This window comes from Ictidomys tridecemlineatus, chromosome 8 (assembly GCF_052094955.1).
Source record: "Ictidomys tridecemlineatus isolate mIctTri1 chromosome 8, mIctTri1.hap1, whole genome shotgun sequence".
NCBI classification, from domain to species: Eukaryota; Metazoa; Chordata; class Mammalia; order Rodentia; family Sciuridae; genus Ictidomys; species Ictidomys tridecemlineatus.
The window spans coordinates 128,338,504-128,361,997 of record NC_135484.1 but is presented as its reverse complement, the minus strand read 5'-3'; the positions used below and the strand labels follow the sequence as shown (position 1 = coordinate 128,361,997).

General features: G+C 37.6%; 3 non-coding genes across 3 annotated transcripts; all 3 read right to left on the bottom strand.

Annotated features, from left to right (window-relative positions):
* Window positions 1–5,841: 5,841 nt before the first annotated feature.
* Trnaa-cgc (transfer RNA alanine (anticodon CGC)) lies at window positions 5,842–5,913 on the bottom strand. Its single transcript has one exon. It is a non-coding gene; the product is annotated as a tRNA-Ala (tRNA).
* Window positions 5,914–18,642: 12,729 nt separating this feature from the next.
* Trnak-uuu (transfer RNA lysine (anticodon UUU)) lies at window positions 18,643–18,715 on the bottom strand. Its single transcript has one exon. It is a non-coding gene; the product is annotated as a tRNA-Lys (tRNA).
* A 2,176-nt stretch (window positions 18,716–20,891) lies between these two features.
* On the bottom strand, window positions 20,892–20,963 carry Trnaa-ugc (transfer RNA alanine (anticodon UGC)). Its single transcript has one exon. It is a non-coding gene; the product is annotated as a tRNA-Ala (tRNA).
* Window positions 20,964–23,494: the final 2,531 nt, after the last annotated feature.

The window sequence follows — 23,494 nt, the reverse complement described above, 5'->3', positions numbered from 1 at the left end:
AGGATCCAACCCAGTGCCTCAGACATGCTAGGCTAGTGCTCTACCACTGAACCACAACCCCAGCCCTGCCAGAGTTATTTTTAAGAACGGAAACATTTATATCAGCAGAGTTTGGGTAAAGCAGTGGGTACAGTTCATTCAATCATTAAAGGCCTTAAGAGAAAAGGGGGAAAAGGAGGAAGGAATACTGCTCCCAGTTAGCCTTCAGACTCTAGACTGCAACATCAACTTTTGCTGGAATTGCTAACCTGCAACTCTACCAGAGCTGAACTTGCACTTTACAGTAACTGCTTGAGTCAATTTCTTAAAATAAATCTCAATATCTCAATGTAACAGAAGTCTGCCTCATGCTTTGAACATAATCCTTGTTTTTCTGTCATTATGGGTTTTTAAAAAATAAATTTAAATTTTTTTTAATCATAGGTGGAAACAATATCTTTATTTTTATGTGGTGCTGAGGATCAAACTCAGTACCTTATACATGCTAGGCAAGCACTCTACCTCTGAGCCACAACCCCAGCCCCATTATGATTTATTTAAAAACTGACATTTTACCCCTTTCTCTTCTCCCCACCCCACTTCCCTCAATCTTGGGAGAATCTCTGTTCCCATCCTATACCAAGTTATTTGTCTTTGAGCAGACACATATCACAGGAATAAAGTAATTCAGACTTCAGGGATGGTACCAGAAGACCTAAGTAGGGCTATCTCCCAAGTCTACAAGTGAATTACCACCCATGACAAGGCACACCTGGAATGTAGCCTTTGAATATCATCTCTTTAAAGGCCTCTTGTTCCCCCTGACTGGCAGAATCACAGCTTCTGGTCTGTGTATTTCTAGTAGTAAAACAATAAAACCTTTTTTCCCCTTTTTCTCAAAACCATGTTCTCATTATTGGATTGGCATTTTTACCAAAAACTTGGTCCTTGTCCCCAGTGCCAATCCAATAACAAGGCCACAGTTTGAGGAACAGGAAAAAGATTTTATTCTTTGCTAGCAAAGGAGTAACACAAAGGACTTCTGTCCTAGAGGTTGTGATTCTGCCCATCTGGGTGAACAGGAGGTTTTTAAAGAGGTAGTTCAAAGGCTCAACGCATGATGTCTGTCAGAGTTGTAATTCACTTGTTAATTTGGGAGATAGTAGTTTCCTCAGAAATGACTATCTTCTGTTGCCATCCCCAAAGTCTGAATTACTTCTTTCCAATCATCGTTGTGTTCTCAAGAATAGAAAACTAATCTAGGATGAGGAAGAAAGGCCATCTGGTTTCCTCTGAGATTAGGGAGTGGGAGAGATTAGGAAGGAGCAAAGAGAGAGGAAGAAAAAGAAACATGTTCATGTTAAAAATAAGTCTCAGTGACAGAGCAGCAAGAGTTATATTCAAAGCATAAAGTGGACCACTGTTACAGCATCAGGAGCAAGAATTGAGTTTTCAGTAACATCAACAAATAGATCACTAGGTATAGCTCTGTGAACTCTCATAGTTCAGAATACAAAATTGGAAGTTCGGGATACAAAAAAAATGGAAGTTCTGGTAGACTAGGGCATAAAATAAACTACCAGAGACAATACAGTTGCAGAGAAAATCCACGGATCTAAAGGATTGCCCAAGTATTCAGCAGAGTTCTAATCAATATGCATGTGAGGAAACTACTCAAACCTGGAGAAAGAACTATCTGAATCAGAGGAAACAGTACTGAACACATAGGGCTGGAAAGAATATGTTTGTTTTCACCCAACTAGACTGTAAAACCTTACTATTCAAGGATCCGTAAGTTTGAGTACTGAGAAAATTCTTGCTTTATTTGTGAAAAATTTGCATAGAAATTGTACCTGCCCTATCTAACAAATCTTTTTTTTTAACTATTTTTTTAAAAAACAGCTTTACTGAGGTGAAGTTGATATACAAAAACCTATACATATATTTAATTTCATAGATTTGCCCATATACATATACCAGTGAAATTTTAACAGTGGTTTACTTTATGCTTTGAATATAGCCCTTGATGCTCTGTCACTGAGACTTATTTTTAAAACAAACACCTTTCTTTCTCTTCTTTTCCCCCTTTCCAAATCTCAGGGGATAAATGGTTGCCTTTTTTCCCCATCCTAGACTTATCTGTCCCTGAGCATACACCCACCACTGGAATGAAGTAATTCAGACTTTGGGGATGGCACTAGAAGATCTCAGAAATTACTAGCTCCCAAGTTAACAAGTGAATTTCAATTCCAACAGAGAACTATTGGAATGTAATCTCTTTAAATCCCCCTTTTTCCCATGTTGGCAGAATCACAAGCTCTGGGACAGGAGTCCCCTGTGTTTCTCCTTTGGTAGCAAAAATAAAACTTTTTCCTTTTTCTCAAAACTGTATCCTCATTATTGGATTGGAACTGTGTCCTCCTTATTATTAGATTGGCACTGGGGACAAGGACAAAGCTTTAGGTAACAAATCATCATCACAATCAAGTTAATAAGCATATCCAGTAATATTACTCATCCATAAATAAGAATGAAATTATGGCATTTGCTGGTAAATGGAAGAATCTAAAGACTATCATGCTAAATGAAATATACCAATCCTAAAAAACCAAAGGCCAAATGTTCTCTCTGTCATGCAGATGCTAACACACAATAAGGGTGGGGGGGTGGGTAGAATTTCAATGGATTAGACAAAAGGAAATGAAGGGGAGAGGGGGGATGGGAATGGGAAGGACAGTAGAATGAATTGGACTTAACTTTCCTATGTTTATATGTGAATCCATGACCAATGTAACTATACATAATGTACAACCACAATGGGAAGTTATACTCCATGTTTGTATGTCAAAATACACTCTATTGTCAAGTATATCTAAAAAGAACAAATAAAAAATAAGCATATCCATCAGCTCCCAAAGTTTCCTTTCAACTCATTTGTGTGTTTATCTGTTAAGAATACTTACCTTGAGATCTATGCTCTTGACCATGTAGTATGTAGTATGTTGCCTCACAAATCTTAAGAGAAAGACCTTAAAAATTCCTTAAAAAGGAACTCACATACTTCATAGATTGTGGGAATGTAAATTGAAATCATTGTCTCTAAATAATTGACTATTCTTTGGTAATGGAGGGAGTTGAAACATTTGTATGGGTTAACCAATTACCTTGAATAGCAAGAGCAGAACCTTAAAAACATTGTGAATACTTTTAATGTGAATTGTTTTAGGAGGTAAGAGGGGCAGTTTTTGTTGTTTCTGTTTTGAGGATACATTTCATATCATTTCATATTCTAGGCATTTTTAGTTTTTCCCAAAAGCTGCCACCAAGGTTTGGGCCACATCAATAGATTCTTGTTGTGCCAATGAAAGACCCTAGCCCAGTTAGCCCAGTTACCTAAGGCCAAGATATGAAACCAAGATACCAGGCACCAGGCATGCTCTCCGGACAACCGGTTGAAGAACAGAGCACCCGCATCCTGAGGCATGAATGAATAAACCGGAACAGATAAGCAGGAACAGAAAGAATAGAATGCAGACCTGTGGTTTTTGGAATGCAGACCTATACCCCCTAGGTGGCCTATATGCTAGATTTAAACAAACCAATAAGAAACCTGTTGCTTCCCGCGCGCGCGCGCACGCGCAAAACCTGTCCCAAACCCTATAAAAATCTCTGTATCCCCAAGTCCGGTGTGCCAGTTCACCGAAGCTCCGGCTGAGGTTCTGCTGGGCACCCGCAGGCGCCTGTGTCCCAATAAACCAACCTCTTGCTTTTGCAGCCAGTATTTCGTGTGATTCTCCTTGGACAGGGATACGGGGGTCTTTCATTGGACGGGGGTCTTTCACCATCATGTCTTGAAGATACTCTCAGCTCCTGAAGAATGCTACTGTGAATTGGAAAGCAAAGGAGAAAGGGACTAGGAGAAGTGGATTAAAGTAGAATCTGAATAATAAGGAATCAATTGTATAATTAGATAAAGAAATGGAACATTCCATGGAGAGGGAACAGAAAAGATAACAAACCTTGTGGTAGGAATTATCTTAGTCAATTCAAGAATCATTTTAAAAGGTAAGTATGGTTGAACTTAAAAATTTTAAGTCCTAGTTTTTTGAACCTTTGTTGTATAAACACAGTTTACTTTTCCTTAGTGCTTTTCACATTCAGTAAACAATCCAGGAATATTACCATTTTGTAAATTATAGAAATGTTATATTTCAAAACTTAACTAAGATTTGTTTGCCACATTGCAAAATCAACTGGACAAGATGGGCATGACTCTTGGCTTTATACATTCAACACAAACATATTGGTGTCTTCATTGTGTTTATTTCATTCATAATGGTTCTTTTAAAGATACATGAACTTGATTATATACTATTATAGTTTTCTAAAGTAGTTATTCTCATGTATTTACATAAAGAAATAAGTATGTTATATATTTAAATATCTTAATTTTCTTTTTTTTTAAAGAGAGAGGGAGAGAGAGAGAGAGAGAAAATTTTAATATATTTTTTTTTTTTTTGTTATCGGCGGACACAACATCTTTGTTGGTATGTGGTGCTGAGGATTGAACCTGGGCCGCATGCATGCCAGGTGAGCACGATACTGCTGAGCCACATCTCCAGCCCTAAATATTTTAATTTTCAATGCATAATTACATAATTACTGTCTCATTCACAGCCCAGTTGTGCTGGGGCAGTAGGTAGTTTGCATTCCCTAATAAACAATATGTTTACATATTGTTACATACAGTTTCTGATCTGATGTAATGCTTACATCAGATCAGAAACTGCTCCAAAAAGAGTTTAATGGCAACAGGATGACAACACTTACATCCCTCACAGTGCTTTGCCAAGCAGTTCCTCCTCCTGGTGTTTTGTCTAGTGGTGGTAGGCTGGATGAATGACATGTATCCTTTCCACAGCTCCCTCAGTTCCTAACCTGTCCCTAAAAAGGGATTTTTATATATCAGGCTACAGAAGCAGGATATCAGCATCAGCTTGTCTAGTTTGCTTGTCTTAGCAATGGCAGAGAAATAAATACTTGTTTCCATTTTCAGTGTATTTTTTTATGTGAACAGAAACAAAGTAATTTATTATCAATATTCCAAAGCACTCAACTGAATCAAAGAATGAAAATAAGTGCAAGACAGAAATCACATAAATGGAAAAATTCATCAAATTCATTGTCCAGATTGCAACCTTAGTTGGCTCTTCAGTGCTGAGACAATCTTTTCTAGGTTTCTAACAAACTCTCTCTACCATTTCCACAGGCTGTTCCTGACCTTTGCTACTTTTCTTGTCCTTCTGTGCTGGATATGACCAACTCTCCTGGACAGAAATCTTGAGATGTAGTGAAAAATAAAATGACAATTGGGTTAGTAAGTATAGCACATGAGGAAATTACTTCTAGGGTGTACCCTTGGATACCAAAGTGCAACACTCACCTTCAATATTTAAAAAAACCACATTAGCTGGCCTCTCTCCCAGACCTACCACCTACTTTCCACAAAAATAAATAAATAATTAAATAATTAAAAAAATACTAAGACATTAATTTCAGATTGTTTCCCATTGTAAGTGGGAATGGCAAGGTCTCATTTTAATACAGGTTGGAACATTATTTGATATGCAGCTGTATTCCCATTTCCTGGATTGTCCCTCTGGCACCGCTCACAACATAATAAAACAGCCCAGGGAACGCTACAGGAAACAGAAAAGTAGGTTGCTAGTTAACCAAATGGAAGATAAATAAGCATAAAGGCAAGATATAGCTCCAGTTAAAGGAAATGATAACGAAGGAAATGAAACTAAGTATTTAACAATTGTAGGTCAAAGCCTGAAAATGGCAATAGGAAAGCCTTCCTGGAGATGCCGGGGATCGAACCCGGGGCCTCATACATGCGAAGCATGCGCTCTACCACTGAGCTACATCCCCTGACACAAGACAGCGCAGGAGTAAAATTCCTGTCCTGTTAAAACCCCGAAGCATTTTGCATAATTACCTTGGTATTTTGTGTTCAATTCGGGAGTAGAAGACTCCAAGCATGAATTCCACCTAAAGTGTCATACAGATTACATCCAAATACTTTCCCAGAGCACACCGACAACATCCAGCTCTTACCGTTGCTAACAGCATAATACAAACCTAGAAGCACAATGGGTCCCTTATTTACCACGTAGAATTCCAGGCTGAAAGAATTAAGGATTCCCTCCCCCTCTTTCCAGTACTCTGAGGAATGTCCCGCCAGTTAAGGCTCATGGAAAATGCAATCCAAATTCCTTGTGGCTGATTTAGGTTGAAGGGTCAAATGTATCTCTGGAGCTGTCGCTCCCCCTTGGTCCTGATTGGAGAAGAAATTTGTTCAAGCAATTGTAAAAATTCTGCCTGATCTTTGTCCACACAGGCGATGGATCAGCCCGCACAGACCGTTTAGCCCACTGACATCGGAGCAGATCTGTGAACTTTGACTCCTAGGTCCTTCTCAGTCTTTGTGCAGAAGAATGAACCTGGAATCAAACAGGCCGAATCTGCCTGAGCCAGGAGGAGCAGGGGCTACAGCGCAGCAGCTCCGCTGTGATTCTTTAAATTATCTGTACAATTAAGACTGCTGAGCCGCTGGAGGCACAAAGGTTTTTAGCTTTTGGTTCAGAAATTCTAAAGCAGAGAATAATGGCTCTTCCAAGACTAGGAGAGACAACAACAAAAGGAATGATTCACGAAAATAAATTATGTAATTTACAAGTTAGACTTCATTAAAATTAAGAAGGTAGCCTCTGGGAAAGGTACTTTCAAGAGAATGAGAAGACAAGTCACAGACTGGTAGAAAATATTTGCAAAACATAAAGTCCTGATAAAGGACTGATAGCTAAAAATATTCAAAGAACTCTTAAAATGAATCAATAATAAAACAAACAATTCAATTAAAAAATAGTCAATCAACAATGAAAAAATAGTCCATCAACAAACTTATCAGAATAGCCCAAATCCAGAAAACTGAGAGTAAATGCTAAGGGGGATGTGGAAGAATAGGAATTGTCATTCATTGCAAGTGGGAATTCACACTAGTACAATCTCTTGGAAGATAGTTTGTCAATTTTTTTTAAAACTAAACATAGACTTACCATGTAACCCAGCAATTGCATTCCTTGGTATTTACCTAAAGGAGTTGTAAACTTCTGTCCACATAGAAACTTCCACACAAATGTTTAAAGCTGCTTTATTCATGGTTGCCAAAATTTGAAAGCAGTATGTGAATGGATAAAAAAACCATGGTACATCAAGACAATAAAATAGTATTGAATGCTAAAGAGAAATGAGTTTTTGAGTAAAAAAAAAAGACACATGGAAAATTTAAATGCATATTATTAAGTGAAAGAAGTCAATTTGAAAAGCCAGTTGACATTCTGGAAAAGCCAGAATGTGGAGACAATAAAAAGATCGGTGATTGCCAGTGCTTAGTGAGGGATGAATAGTCAGAACACAGAGGACTTTTAGAACAATGGCAATACTGTATATGATACTGCAATGATGGATACATGTCATTATACGTTCATCAAAATCCATTGATTGTATCCTCAAAAAAAAAAATACTTGGGAATTAGCCTAACAAAAGAGGTGAAAGACTTATACAATGAAAACTACAGAACCCTAAAGAGAGAAATAGAAGAAGATCTTAGAAGATGGAAAAATATACCCTGTTCATGGATAGGCAGAACTAACATCATCAAAATGACGATATTACCAAAAGTTCTCTATAGGTTTAATGCAATGCCAATCAAAATCCCAATGGCATTTCTTGTAGAAATAGAAAAAGCAATCATGAAATTCATATGGAAAAATAAAAGACCCAGAATAGCAAAAACAATGCTAAGCAGGAAGTGTGAATCAGGTGGTATAGCAATACCAGACTTCAAACTATACTATAGAGCAATAGTAACAAAAACAGCATGGTACTGGTAACAAAACAGGCAGGTGGACCAATGGTACAGAATAGAGGATACAGAAACCAATCCACAATATTACAACTATCTTATATTTGATAAAGGGGCTAAAAGCGTGCAATGGACGAAGGATAGCATCTTCAACAAATGGTGCTGGGAAAACTGGAAATCCATATGCATCAAAATGAAACTGAATCCCTTTCTCTCGCCATGCACAAAAGTTAACTAAAAATGGATCATGGAGCTTGATATCAAATCAGAGACACGGCGTCTGATAGAAGAAAAAGTTGGCTATGATCTACATACTGTGGGGTCGGGCTCCAAATTCCTCAATAGGACACCCATAGCACAAGAGTTAATAACTAGAATCAACAAATGGGACTTACTCAAACTAAAAAGTTTTTTCTTAGCAAAAGAAACAATAAGACAGGTAAATAGGGAGCCTACATCCTGGGAACAAATCTTTACTCCTCACACTTCAAATAGAGCCCTAATATCCAGAATATACAAAGAACTCAAAAAATTAGACAATAAGATAACAAATAACCCAATCAACAAATGGGCCAAGGACCTGAACAGACACTTCTCAGAGGAGGACATACAATCAATCAACAAGTACATGAAAAAATGCTCACCATCACTAGCAGTCAGAGAAATGCAAATCAAAACCACCCTAAGATACCATCTCACTCCAGTAAGATTGGCAGCCATTATGAAGTCAAACAACAACAAGTGCTGGCGAGGATGTGGGGAAAAGGGTACACTTGTTCATTGTTGGTGGGACTGCAAATTGGTGCAGCCAGTTTGGAAAGCAGTATGGAGATTTCTTGGAAAGCTGGGAATGGAACCACCATTTGATCCAGCTATTCCCCTTCTCGGTCTATTCCCTAAAGACCTAAAAAGAGCATGCTACAGGGACACTGCTACATCAATGTTCATAGCAGCACAATTCACAATAGCAAGACTGTGGAATCAACCTAGATGCCCTTAAATAGATAAATGGATTAAAAAAATGTGGCATTTATACACAATGGAGTATTACTCTGCATTAAAAAATGACAAAATCATAGAATTTGGAGGGAAATGGATGGCATTAGAACAGATTATGCTAAGTGAAGCCAGCCAATCCCTAAAAAACAAATGCCAAATGTCTTCTTTGATATAAGGAGAGTAACTAAGAACAGAGTAGGGACGAAGAGCCTGAGAAGAAGATTAACATTAAACAGGGATGAGAGGTGGGAGGGAAAGGGAGAGAGAGAGAAGGGAAATTGCATGGAAATGGAAGGAGACCCTCAGGGTTATACAAAATTACATACAAGAGGAAGTGAGGGGAAAGGGGAAAATAATACAAGGGGGAGAAATGAATTACAGTAGAGGGGGTAGAGAGAGAAGAGGGGAGGGGGGATAGTAGAGGATAGGAAAGGCAGCAGAATACAACAGACACTAGTATGGCAATATGTAAATCAATGGAAGTGTAACTGATGTGATTCAGCAATCTGTATACGGGGTAAAAATGGGAGTTCATAACCCACTTGAATCAAAGTGTGAAATATGATATATCAAGAACTATGTAATGTTTTGAACAACCAACAATAAAAAAAAGAAAGAATGAAAAAAAAATCCATTGATTGTTGAGAAAACTGGAAAGCCATATGTAGCAAAATGAAATTAAACCTCTGTCTCTTACCCTGCACAAAACTCAACTCAAAGTGAATCAAGGACATAGGCATTAGACCAGAGAACTTATGCCTAATAGAAAAAAAATTAGGTCCAAATCTCCACCATGTTGGCTTAGGAACCAAATTCGTCTATAGGACTTTGAAAGCACAAGAAGTAAAATCAAGAATCAATAAATGGGATGGTATCAAACTAAAAATCTTTTCAGCAAAAGAAACAATCAAGAATGTGAAGAGAGAGCCTACAGAATGGGAGAAAATCCTTGCCACCTGCACCTCAGATACAGCATTAATCTCCAGGATATATATACACAACTCAAAAAACTTAACACCCTCCCAAAAAAAAAACCCAAAACAAACAAACAAAAAAAGCCCAATCAATGAATGGGCAAAAGAACTGAACAGACACTTCACAAAAGAAGAAATACAATTGGTCAACAGATATATGAAAAAAATTTCAACATCACTAGCAATTAGACAGTTGCAAATTAAAACTACACAGATTTCATCTCACTCCAGTCAGAATAGCAATTATCAAGAATACAAGGAACAATAAACATTGGTGAGGATGTGGGGGAAAAGGTACACTCATATATTGCTGGTGGAACTGCAAATTGGTGGAAAGCAGTTTGGAGATTCCTCAGAAAATTTGGAATGGAACTAAGATTTGACTCAGTTATCCCACACCTCAGTTTATACCCAAAAGACTTAAAATCAGCATACCATATATGTAGAGCTGTTTTAGATTCACAGCAAAAGTGAATGGAAGACACAGGATTCTTATATGGTATCTGCCTTCCCTCCCCTGGTACAGTGGGAATTCTTTTCAGTGGCATCACATCAATACTATACTATACGCTATAAGCATCAATGTTTATAGGAGCTCAATTCACAATAGCTAAACTATGGAACCAAGCTAGTTGTCCTTCAACAGATGAATGGATAAAGAAAATATGATACATATACACAATGAAATATTACTCAGGCATAAAGAAGAATAAAATTATGGCATCTGCTGGTAAATGAATGGAGCTGTAGACTATCATGCCAAGTGAAATAAGCCAATTCCAAAAAACCAAAGGCTGAATGGTCTCTTCGATATGCAGATGCTGACTCAAAATGAAGCAGGAGAGGTTTATTGGATTAGATAGGGGGAATGGGGGAAGGAAGGGAGGATGGGAATGGGAAAGACAGTAAAATGAATTGGATATAACTTTCCTGTGTTCATATATGAATGCATAGCCAGTGTAAGGCTACAGTATGTACAACCACAAGAATGGGAATGTATATATGATATGTCAAAATACAATCTACTGTCATATATAACTAAAAACAACATATAAAAAAAGAAAAAAAAAAGAGTAAACCCCAGGGCCGAAGTTGTAGCTCAGTGGTAGAGTGCTTACCTAGAATGTGTTTGGCACTGGGTTCGATTCTCAGCACCATGTATAAATAAATAAAATAAAGACCCATCAATAGCTAAAAAAAAAAAAAAAGCCCTAATGTAAACTATGGACATTGATGTTTATGATGTGTCAGTGTAGGTTTATCAAATTGTAACAATTCTACCACTCTGGTGGTGAGATAAGTAGGCTCCTGGGGAGAAAGAAAAAGAGACTCTTAATAGATGGAGATCTGAAAATAGCAGAATCCTCAGTTATGTTTGTCCCATCAAACATGAACAAAATCTCCAGTATATACTTGTAACAGATCAACTAGAATGAAAACATAATGAATTTAAATGTCACCAGATTTAAATACTTCCATAATGTGCCCACAACTGATTTATGGCTAGACTGCTTAACCAAAAAGAATCACCCAAATCCAAAATTTCAAATGATTGCCATGAGATTTGATTTTCAAAAAAATTTGCCAGAAAACCTGCATATTTCTTCCCAGGAAAATCATATATGCAATCAAAGATTTCAATTCTGGGAGCCTCAGTTGTCTTCTCTTCTCTGAGAGGCAAGTGATGCTTGCACTCTGCCTTTGGGACATATATTCATTTGCTGTCCTTAAATATTTAAACCTCTTATTGTGCCTTGATTTTATTTATGTGTCCTGGAATTCTTTTCAGTGGCATACACCAAAAACCCACCAAGGCAGAATTGAAGTCTCATTGCTCCCTTGGAGGAATTCTCTGGGACCGTTGTCAGTGACAGTGGAACAATTGTGGAGGAGGCAGTGCCAGGAGAGGGAAGGCAGATACTATACAAGAAATCTCTGTATCTTCCACTCAATTTTGTTGTGAACCTAAAAATGTCCTAAAAATATAGATGATTAAAAAAAAAAAAAGGAAATGTGGCCTCAAGAAAAGTGACATGGAAGTCATGCCATTCCATGCACATCCTCTGCCTGCATTCTATCCATGAAGAAGAAGGCAAAGAAAACAGTTTCCAGTTTTATGCTGTGGCTGGACAAGTCAGATTGGCCAGTTGGTACAGGTAGGGACTTGCTTCTAGATGATGAAAAAAAAAATACTCTGCCAAATATGATCACAATCCAGGTCCAATTCTCAGGCCTGGTTACTTAGGACATAATTAAAGAGATGCTAATGCCTTTTGCTCCTTCTTCTTTCACAATGACTTCCTTCAAGCAGATAATCTCTTTTCAATGTTGTCTTTTAAAAAGCCAATAAGTAAAGTAAGCCAATCCCAAAAAACCAAAGGCCAAATGTTCTGATAAGTGAATGCTGATCCATAATGGGAAAGGGGGTACATGGGAAAAATGGAGGAACTTTGATTGGGCAAAGGGGAGGAAGGAGGTATGGGAGCAGGAAAGATGGTGGAATGAGGTGGACATCATTACCCTAGGTATACGTATGACTGTATATGTGGTACAACGCTACATAGCGTACAACCAGAGAAATGAACAGTTGTGCTGCAACTGTGTATAATGAATCAAAATGCATTCTGCTGTCATATATACCTAATCAAAGTAAATAAATAATTTTTTTTAAAAAGGCAATGGAAGTGGGTAGTCTATTGAAATCTACCCAGCTGCTTACACTAAAGCTATATGTATCAAGGTACTCCCATCAGGGAAGGACTTTTTCACTGGACAATCTGAGAAGAAAATCTAGCTCTTCCATAGATGATAAAAACAGGTGTACTTCCTAAGTTCATTAAATTAGAATACTATACAATGGAGAAAATGAACTTAGTATTTTTTAAATTTACTTTTTTAAAATAGCATATTTTAGAGTACTTTAAAGTTGACAACATAACTAAGTAGAAAGTACAGAGTTCCTATATGCTTTCTCCCAAACACACAGCCACATCCTTTATCTATTGTGCATTCAATTGGTTAATATTTTGTTAAGGATGTTTGTACTTATGTTTGTTTTCTCTTCTTGCAATATCTTTATCTGGTTTGGGTTTTAGATAATTCTGGCCTCAGAAGCATTCCCTCTGTTTCTGTCTTCTAGAAAATTGTAGAGAATTGGTATAATTTCTTCCTAAAATATTAGAATTCATCAGTGAACTATCTGATCCTAGTTCTTTCTGTTTTGGAAGGCCATTAATTTCTTTAATAGATATAGGCCCATTCAGATTATCTATTTACTTTTGGGGGAGGGTACCAGGGATTGAATTCAGGGGCACTCAACCACTGAGCCACAACCCTAGCCCTATTTTGTATTTTATTTAATGAGACAGGGTCTCACTGAGTTGCTTTGTGCCTATCTGTTGCTCAAGCTGGCTTTGAACTCGTGATCCTCCTGCCTCAGCCTCCCAAACCACTGGGATTATAGGCATATACTACAGCGCCTAGCTTGTTTATTTCTTTTTGTGCAAGTCAATCGGTGTATTTTTTCTCCCTTTTCCTTTTTACTGTAGAATATTTCAATATGTAAAGAGCAAAAATATTACAATGAATTCCTACATATCTGTTACTCACCTTTATTATCAACTGATAGTAATCTTGCTTCATAATCAGAGTTCTGATGTGTAGTTCTATTCTTGTGATGATTAGAATGAAGCAGAAGACTCGTACAACTACAGAGACTGAGGCATGAAAGACAAGGTAATGTATTGTAGAGCAATAAAGAACTAATACATTAGTATATATTTATTTCCTATTTAGTCTTTGTCAGAACTTTCTTATTGGATTTTTGTTGCTTCTATATTATCAGAACACAAATACAATTTTGCTCTTATATTGTTGAGAGCCACAGACAAGTCAAGATGGCGCCTGGCATTTTGCCAGAGGGAATGGTTTGTGAAGTAATGCCAGTGAGCCATTAAGATGATAGAGATTCCTTAATGACTGACTGCTGGGTCTAGATTATGTCAATTAAGTTAAGCTGTGTGTAATCATTAAGATGATGAGGATTCCTTATTGGTTGACTGTTGTATCTAGTTTATGTTAATTAAGATAAGCTGTGTAAAAATCAGTTAAGTGTATATATACCTCTACTCTCCTACAATAAAGCGGCTCCCACTCCTGCTGTATCAATCTTCACAAGTTGCTCGTCACCCCCCCGGGGTTAGTTTGCCCAGCCAGACTGTGGCATTATATTATTTCAATATTGATGTCTCCCTCTCTCTCTCTCTCTCTCTCTCTCTCTCTTTCTTATAGCATTGCTGCTTGACATGACTTTATCTGGGCAAGTTTTTAAGTGAGATAATGATTACATTTTTAAATGTACGAAACTTGTCATGCTAAAGAAATTTTCTACCCTCACAAATTTTCTAAGATGACAGGTATAACAATAGAAATCAATATCAACTTTAAGAAGTGACTTAAGTGAGACATAATCTGATTTCCATCTTGGCTATTGTCAGAATTAAATTAGTTATCCACACAAAGTGTATGAATGAAAACCACTTCTTAATGGGTGATTATTTATGTATATATAGGTATGTGTGAGTATATACATAATTTATATTTATACTATAATGTAAATATTATATCTCTATGCATATATATATATATTAACACCATAAAATTTATTTTTTGCTAGTATCTAAATAATTGACTTGTTCTTATTTTTCTAAATAAGTTCAATGACAAAGTAAAATGGAGTTAATTATCACAAGTTAATTGTTGGAAAATAATATTTTTAAACAGTATAAATTTAATTTCTTAGTTTTTAAAAAATATTTTTAGTTGTGATGGACCTAATACCTTTATTTTTATTTATTTATTTTTTAATGTGGTGCTGAGTGTTAGCATAATTGCAGTCATCTTCCTGTTCCCCACCGTCACTTTATGAATACTGTTTTTATTCCCAAGAAAGTAGCCTGAGATAAAACCTACCAGCCTGGAGACATTCTGGTCTCTTCCTTTTCCCTCATTGAGAGATTGAAGACAACTTCTGGTCCCTGAGATGGGGATGTACTGGTTTCCCTGTTCTCTCCTTGAGAAGATAAAGGGACATTCTGGTTTCCTTGTTCCCCCTCTGAGAGATAGGAAAACTGCTTGTCTCTGTTCCCAAGAAACAAACTTGCCTTCCAGAAGATCAGGAGATGCTTACTTTGTCAGTTAAGACTACACCTGCCCCTAGTGTGGGGCCATGATTCTAGCCTATAAAAGGTAACATTCAAGGAGGAGTTGCTGTTGCTCTTCATTGCTGGCTGCTGCTGTCCTTCTCTTTGTACATTGTCAGGCTCCTGACAATAAACCCGCTTCTTACCCCTGGTTTGTGTGTGATTAGTCCTGCACCACTTTTCTTTCACTGAGGATTGAACTCAGTATCTTACACATGCTAGGCAAGCACTCCAACACTGAGCCACAACCCCAGCTCCCTTACAGTTTTAAAGACTGAAATCCAAATTCAGGGTGCTAGCAGGTTTGATTTCTGGTGGATTCTTTCTCCTTGAGTTGTAGATGGCTGCCTATATATTATTTTTTATGATAAACATAGTTTCTATCCCACCTTTTCCCACCGAAACTGTCATTTCCATGACCATTAATTTAGGGACTAGTATCCTTGAAGAACCATATTAACTTGTGTCCTCTGCAAGTTTGTTACTCGTAGATAATAATTTTCAGATATTTTAGGAGATTTTTAATTTTCCTCCAATATTTTCCAATATTGGAGGAAAATCCCTTCTATTACAAGGGATTTTTGAGGAAAATTGAATTGTTAAAGCAAGTAACAAAGTATCCTTCCACTCCTCAATATATAAATAGAGAGAAAAGAGGGCTGGAAATACAGCTGAATGACAGAGTACCTCCCTAGCATGTGTGAGGCTGGAGTTCAACTCCTCATACTTTAGGGACAAACAACAGGGAGAACATACTGGTAAGGATGGTCACTTGTCCAAAATGTAAAAGTATCATATTCCTTTGTTCTAGTCCTTTCAAGATTGTTCTGTTCCTTCTGGTCCCTTTATTCTAAATTGCAGAAATGATTCAACTTTGGTATTTATTTGACTTAACTTTGGCAATTCACAAATTTAAAAAGTGATAAAAGTGTAAGAATTCTTTTTGTCAAAGATTCTGATTGGAAACTTGGGACATCATTAAACAAATAACTTTTGAATGTTTATAAGGAGCCTGAACTGAAAAACATGTGAAATTTGTGAAGGAAATAAGATTGTATTATTTATCCTCCATTTCTTTGAACTCTTTGTCTTTAGCATTTGGCACAAGACCTGAAATGAAAGGAGACCATTAATCTTGCCAACGACCCATATAGTCGAGATGAACTGTGTTCAACTGTTGAACTGTGTTCAATTGCTGCAACATTAAGCTAAGAAAGAGGCAAAAAAAACACATGACAGAAAAAGTAGTTTTCAAATCGAGGGAGGGACAGCTCTGTGACCTTAAAGGTCAGCTTCCACGCTGGAAAGAGCACTGGAAAAGAGACTATGGGGTGAGCCCACGTTTCTTTATTTTATAGTGGAGACATTAGAGGGAGGATAAGGTTTCAAGGGTGGAGTCTTGCTTCCTGATATCTCCTGGTCAGCAGATTGATTGACAGCGAGTCACACTCATCTCGGGTACTGTGTGGGATCTGAGGCAGAGCTAGAGGCAGAGGTGCACTTGCACCATGCATTCATTCCATGACAGGGAGTTTGCAGAGCCACACCTAGCCCCTCAAGAGGCTACTATGTGCAACACAATCTACACACAGTGAATGACACAGCTTGGGACACATTAAATTGTATATATGTGAGTGAAATATGATATTATAAAAAAGTAATTCAAGATTTGCGGTCCTAAAAACTAGATCTTTAACTTAGTGCCATTTAAAAGTTGGTGATATAGGCAATTTCTGGAACATACTTCATTACTCTTTCCATATCTGTAAAGTAGGGTCATGTAAAAGTTTTTTTTTTTGTAATATCAGATGATATCATACATGTTGTATGCAATGATATCTCAACACACTCAAGTGATATTCCAATATAGTTTCTCTAGAACATCTTCTAAAACAGGACTCAGTTGGCTTCTATTTCCTCTCAGGATATAGGTGAGTTAGACTTCAGTTTCATATGTTTTGGGGACTTCTCAATACAGTATACTAGGCATTGGCATGTTTTGTCTTTTGTGTAAGATTTTGGGTTCCTCAGAAAAATCTGTGACTTAAGGACTAACCACACTGCCTTTCATTGAAAAATATGTTTCAAGAATGTTGTGCAAAGAAAACATAAAATGGGCCCTTGTTACAAAATAAAATTATTTATGAGATATAGCTGGAGGTAAATGGGAAAAAATTTTTTATATAAGAAATAAGCAAGAGTCTGCTTGGAATATAGTCTGTTCCAATCACAATGCAGAGGAATGGTTTACCAGAAACAGCTGACATAATCCTAGTTGTGCTTTACACCAACCCCAGAACCAAGTTTGAACCAGCCCTGTCCCCATACACAAATATACGTGCCTGCACACATTTGCATATAACACCATCTTAATTCTCTCCCTCAGTGAGGCCTGTCCTTTTTATGTTTCCTATTCTCACATTCCAGCAGCCTGATGAGCCTTTTAGACCAACTGGAGAGGCAAGTTCTGTCAGACAAATGATGTTCCTTCTCCTTCCCAAGCTTAATAACTGTCATAGGATTTCTGAGAACATGAAAAAAAGACTCATATAGGCAAAGGAGGGGGAAGAAACTAGTAACAGCCTCACCTGGGTATATACCCATTTAATGAGTTTTCTGGGGGAAGTTCCAGCAATGTTATGCTATCTGGAATGAATCTAGAGCTAAAATCACCGTAGTTTACCATAAGGTTTTCCATAAATGCTGTTAGTGAGATCCTAATCTTCAAATCAGAATGAACCCTTTTAAAACTCTCACTGTATCTCTTTTCTGTAGCTTCAATATAAGAATTCCAGCCAGAGATTTCTGCAGAGTTGCAGTTTCAGAGTTTTCTAAATACCTTCACAAGATTGTATCTTAAATTTGTAGGCTTCTTAATCAAACCCAAATTCCTCCTTCATTCTGGTCCCATCCAACCACCACAAAGCAAAAAAGAAAACAACCTACCAGCAAGCAGAAGAACATCTTCTCTCATTGTTTGCTAAAAGGTACCACCATTTACATTAGCAAGAAGATGGGTTTATTTTTGAAAATTCATTCTCTATTCTGCTTTTCAAACAAAACCTTGATCTCTTAAATTTAGACCTACAAACAAAATCCTGAATTCTTAAAGTACTTTTAAAAAAATTTATTCTTTTTAGTTATACATGACAGTAGAATATATTTTGACATATTATACATACATGAAGTAAAACTTCCCATTGTGGTTGTACATGATGTGGAGTTATACTGGTTGTGTATTCATATACAAATATGGGAAAATTTATGTCCATAAAATCCTGAATTCTTCAGGCTGTTAGTTATTTTTCTATCCAACTGTTCAACCTCAAACCCCAGAAATGGGATGTTCCTTCTCCTTCCCAAGCTTAATAACTGTCATGGGATTTCTGAGAACATAAAAAAAGACTCATATAGGCAAAGGAGGGGGAAGAAACTAGTAACAGCCTCACCTGGGTATATACCCATTTAATGAGTTTTCTGGGGGAGTTCCAGCAATGTTATGCTATCTGGACTTACATAAATCTATTTAGATAAATCTAGATAAATACCAGCAGTTTATGTCTGAACAAGGACTTAAACCCTGGATCCTCAGATTAAAAGTCTGATGCTCTACCAACTGAGCTACCCAGTCTCACCTTACCCCTAGTTCCCTGATAACTTAATAAAGCTGAACTCATTTGTTCATTGTCATCTACTCTAAGGTAACATATCTATGCTCCCATTCAATCATTTGGCTTCCTTGTTGTTTCTGGAAAGCCACCGATACCAGATGCTACTACATTTAAAACAAAAACTCAACCACACTGATGCCTTCTGAAGAACTTAGATATATGCAGACAACTCACAGACACCTTCAAAAGTTGACAGAGTTTGAGTAAAGAAAAGTGGGACCTTCCCACAGGACAAAACTTTTTTTAATCTTCTTTCCTTAAAGTACTTAAAGATCCACATTCCAGCCCTCTTCTTCCCACTTTGCTAACCCCAACCTAGCCTCATCACTCTTACCAAGTGCTCATCACTTCCCTTTCATCTTGGATTCACTCTACATCCTCTTGAGTAAGATCTTTCCAGTAATTCAGCCAATGCCATCCAGGTTCTGGGTGTTTGACTTTATTGGCCGTGTTTCCCATATATGCCAGATTTTGAATCAAGGGAGGATTTTGAAATTATATAAATCACTATTCTTGTATGCAATGTGCTTTCAGTCTTCACTCAAAACTCCTATAGCGGTTGACTATCATACAAAATAGTGGCAAAAGGAGAAAAGCATGGACCATTTTCACTCAGTGTTAAAGTTTGAGACACTCTCTAAGTATACAAAGTACTGGTTCATTTCATAGATCATCTTTTCCCTTGCCCTCTCCTTATTCCGCAGAGAATTCCATCTAAAAGACTATGTATTCAACAGTTAATATTCTCCCTCCTCCCCGCTGCCTTCAGTTTTTAAAATCTAAACTTCAGCAATAAACACACACACACACACACACACACACACACACACACACACACACCCTAGACTGGCTAAACATATACTCTCACTTTACATGTTAGGTTTTGTGAATTCTTTCAGTTTCTGTCGCAAGGACCTAAATTTCCCCAGGCAGCTTTTAACTTGTCTTCTTTATATCTTTCTGTTTTACCTTTGTCATCTTTGGGGAAGGTTTGTAGGAAAAGGAAACTGGGGAAAAGGGGAAATCTGAAGACCTACCTAAGAAAATGCCCCAGTCCAGATAATTTCCTTGGTGATGGAATGAAAAACCTATCAGAGTGGGCTGTGGAACAGCCTTGGAGAATGCTGACAGGCCAGGAAGATTCCTAAAACAAAAACAAAGAATCTCAGAGTCCAAATCAGTTGAAGAGCAAACTATTATTTTGTTTTTCAGGAATACATATCAGTGACTCCTAATTCACCCAATTCTTGTGGATTCTTTTCAGTCTTTATGCTATTCTCATTTCAGACGCCTTCTCTATAGCTAAAAAAGGAAGTCCACACTGCTCAGAAAACTAAGAGAAAATTTCCATGAGTGCTGAGGGCCATTACCAAGTAGGAATGACGCATCGAAATTTCCTTGCCAAGCAGTACCCCATGCTGCTTAGAGGACATTTGATGGGACATTGCATGCATGCTTTAATGAGGTGACCTTGCTCAAGGACCTAGGCAGATCCGGGTTTAGAGCTGATCAGGTTTGAGGAAGTAACCGGCTCCTTGAGTTTAAGGCGTTGCCAGTTTAAGATAATGGGTTTTAGGGAAGCTGGAAGTTGAAGATTATTGCTGGGATTAGGGTGTTCCTGCTGCTTGTTCCCGTTGAGTTCTCGTGAGATTAAAATGGGATTTGGAGAGAGCCTCGTGGAGTAGGTGAATTGTGCGGGAGACGGTAGAACGCGTTTGCCCCTGGACCTGTGTGGAGGCGGTGTGAGAGCTGGAATAAAGAATTGCTGTTTGAACCTACAAAGCTGTGAGTGCCTCGTGATTCTGGTGCCAAGCCGAGACATTGGCCATTGGCACATGAGCCATTTCTTTTCCTCTTCCTCTTTTTATACACTCTTCCATGACATGCAAAATAAAACCCAATTTGAATAGGGTAGTGGTTATTCAGGCTCTTGCTTAAGAAGTCATAGATCCTGGTGGGGATGATTCCTACTTTGTCCTCTACCCTCTTTTGCTGATGCCCTGCCCTAGGATGTGCTAATCTTCAAGCAGTAGAAATGAGAGAGTGCTAAATCTAAACCACTAGACTTCCTTTTCTTGTGACTAAGGGAAATACAGGAAAGGGAATGAGAGGAAGGTGGCTGATAAAAATACTTCTTGCAGGTACCAGGAATTGAACCAGGGACCTTATACATGCAAAGCACATGCTCTACCACTGAGCTATACCTGCTAATTGATAGGCAACTCCAATCTTTCTTAAAATGTCATTAGTATTATATACTGTCCGGTGAGTTCATCAGAAGAATAACTGCCTTGTAGTTTAAATAGCACATTTCTGGTTCTAGGACCTTCTCACACCTTAACTTGCTTCTAGGTTCACTTACCAGTAACCATATGAAAGTGCCTTGCCTCTATCAGGCAAAGATCCAGAAAAATCTCAGGTCTCCAACACATGTCATGACAATACTGGTTCAGAATGAAGTGCTCCTTAGTCCAGAAGTAGCCTCCAACTTTAATCCAGCTGGCAAATTGAGCTTTACACAGCATTGCATCAGATGGAGAGCCAACATTCATTTTCCAGCTGACTCTCACAGCTGATCCAGGAATCCCACATACTAAGATCATATCCTTAGTTCTGATTCCACACTCCATCTTTATCCTCATTTGAGGATTATATCCACAAAACATTTTAAAAAAATATTTATTTTTTATTGGTAGGCGGACATAATACCTTTATTTTATTTTTATAAATAAAATGGTGCTGAGGATTAAACCCAAGTGCCTCATGTGTGCTAGGTGAGCGCTCTACTATTGAGCCACAACCCGGGCCCCAAAGCATTTTTTTAACAACATCAAAACTCCATCAACTTTAAGTAATGTGACAATTCCCCCTCCCCCTACCCTTTTTTTTTTTTTTGCCAGAATTAACAAGGCAAGGGCAGATGCAAGGTGGTGAGAAAAGTTGGAGGACCCAGCAAAAGCTGTCAAAATGCCTTCCCTCTGAGAACCCATTGATATAAGGAAAAGTCCTGCTCTACAGATATTTGAAAGAAGGAAGGAGAGGCCTGGAAATTTTCAAATGGTGCCTGCCCTCTGTGAATTGGAAAATCCAAAGGTTCCTGAGTACTGCAAAGCAAATAGGATGGGATTGTCTGAGCAATGGCACAGATCATGGCTTTGGATCACTGGCTGCTTTCAATTTGGCTTATATGATCAATATGGAGATTGCTTCTTTCCTGAACCTTTCAAGATCCTTGCATAATTACAACAGAAGTATTTCAGGCAGGTTTTCATCTGAAGACTTAAAATTCTGAACAAAACTATTAATTGGTAAAGCCAAGGAACCTTGAAGGCATGCAATTTCCATGTTCCTGCTCTTAGCCCTCTGGAAGATTTCCTTGAGAAAACGAGTGCAGGCGGATGTTTGTGAATAAGTTATAGCTGCCAGAGGAGATTTTATTGTGTAAATTGTGGGACTTTCTATGTTGAAAAATAAAACCAGATCCCTATCACTCACCCTGCACAAAATTCAAATCAAAATACATTAAAGACTTAGGAATTAGACCAGAAAACTTGCAACTTCTAGAAGAAAATATTTCAACATTCCATCATATTGATGCTGGCATAGATTTCCTTATCAAGAACCCCAAAGTGCAAGAAAGAAAACCAAAAATCAATAAATGAAATGCCATCAAATTAAAAAGCTTCTAGATAGCAAAGGAAATCATTAAAAGCATGAAGAGAGAATAGGGGAATATAGAATGGGAAATAATATTTGCTAGCTACTTCACTGAGAGGGGATTAATATCCAAAATATATAAAGAATGCAACAAACTTAACACCCCCTCCAAAATAAAAATAACCCAATCAATAAATGTTCTCAAAAGAAGAAACACAAATATATGAAAAAAGTGCTCAACATCTCCAGCAACTGGGAAAATGCAGATAAAACTACACTAAGATTTCATCTCACTCCAGTTAGAATGGCAATTATCAAGAATACAAATAATAATAAATGTTGTCGAGGTTAGGGGTAGGGAAGGTACACGTATACATTGTTGGCGGGACTGCAGACTAGTACAACCACTTTGGAAAGCAGTGTGAAGATTCTTGAAAAAACTAGGAATGGAACCACCTTATGACCCAGCTATTCCACTTGTTGGTATTTTCCAAGAATAACTAAAATCAGTATATTATAGCAATATAAGCACCTTGATGTTGATAGAGGCATAATTCACAATAGCTAAAGTATGGAATCAACCCGATACCCATCAATAGATGAATGGATTAAGAAATTGTGATAGAGTTCTTCTTATCCATAAAGAAGAATAAAATTTAGGCATTTGCTGGTAAATGGATGTAAATGGAGAATATTGTGCTAAGTGAAATAAACCAGACACAGAAACTTAAAGATCAATGTTTTTTTCATATGTGGAAGGTAGACTAAGATAAATGAAAGGAGGAGAAAAGGGTAGGATGTCATAAAAATATAGAGAAGATCCTCAGTGTAGAAGAAGAAGTAGAATGGAGGGATGGAAAAGGCAAGGCAATGCAGAATGAATTTTTTTTAATATTTATTTTTTAGTTGTAATTGGACACAATACCCTTATTTTATTCATTTATTTTTCTGTGGTGCTGAGGATCGAACCCAGGGTCTCCAAGGTGCAAGGCAATTGCTCTACCGCCACAACCCAAGCCCCCAGAAGGAGTTCTTAAAAAATCATTATATGCATGTATAAATATAACACATGGAATTTAACC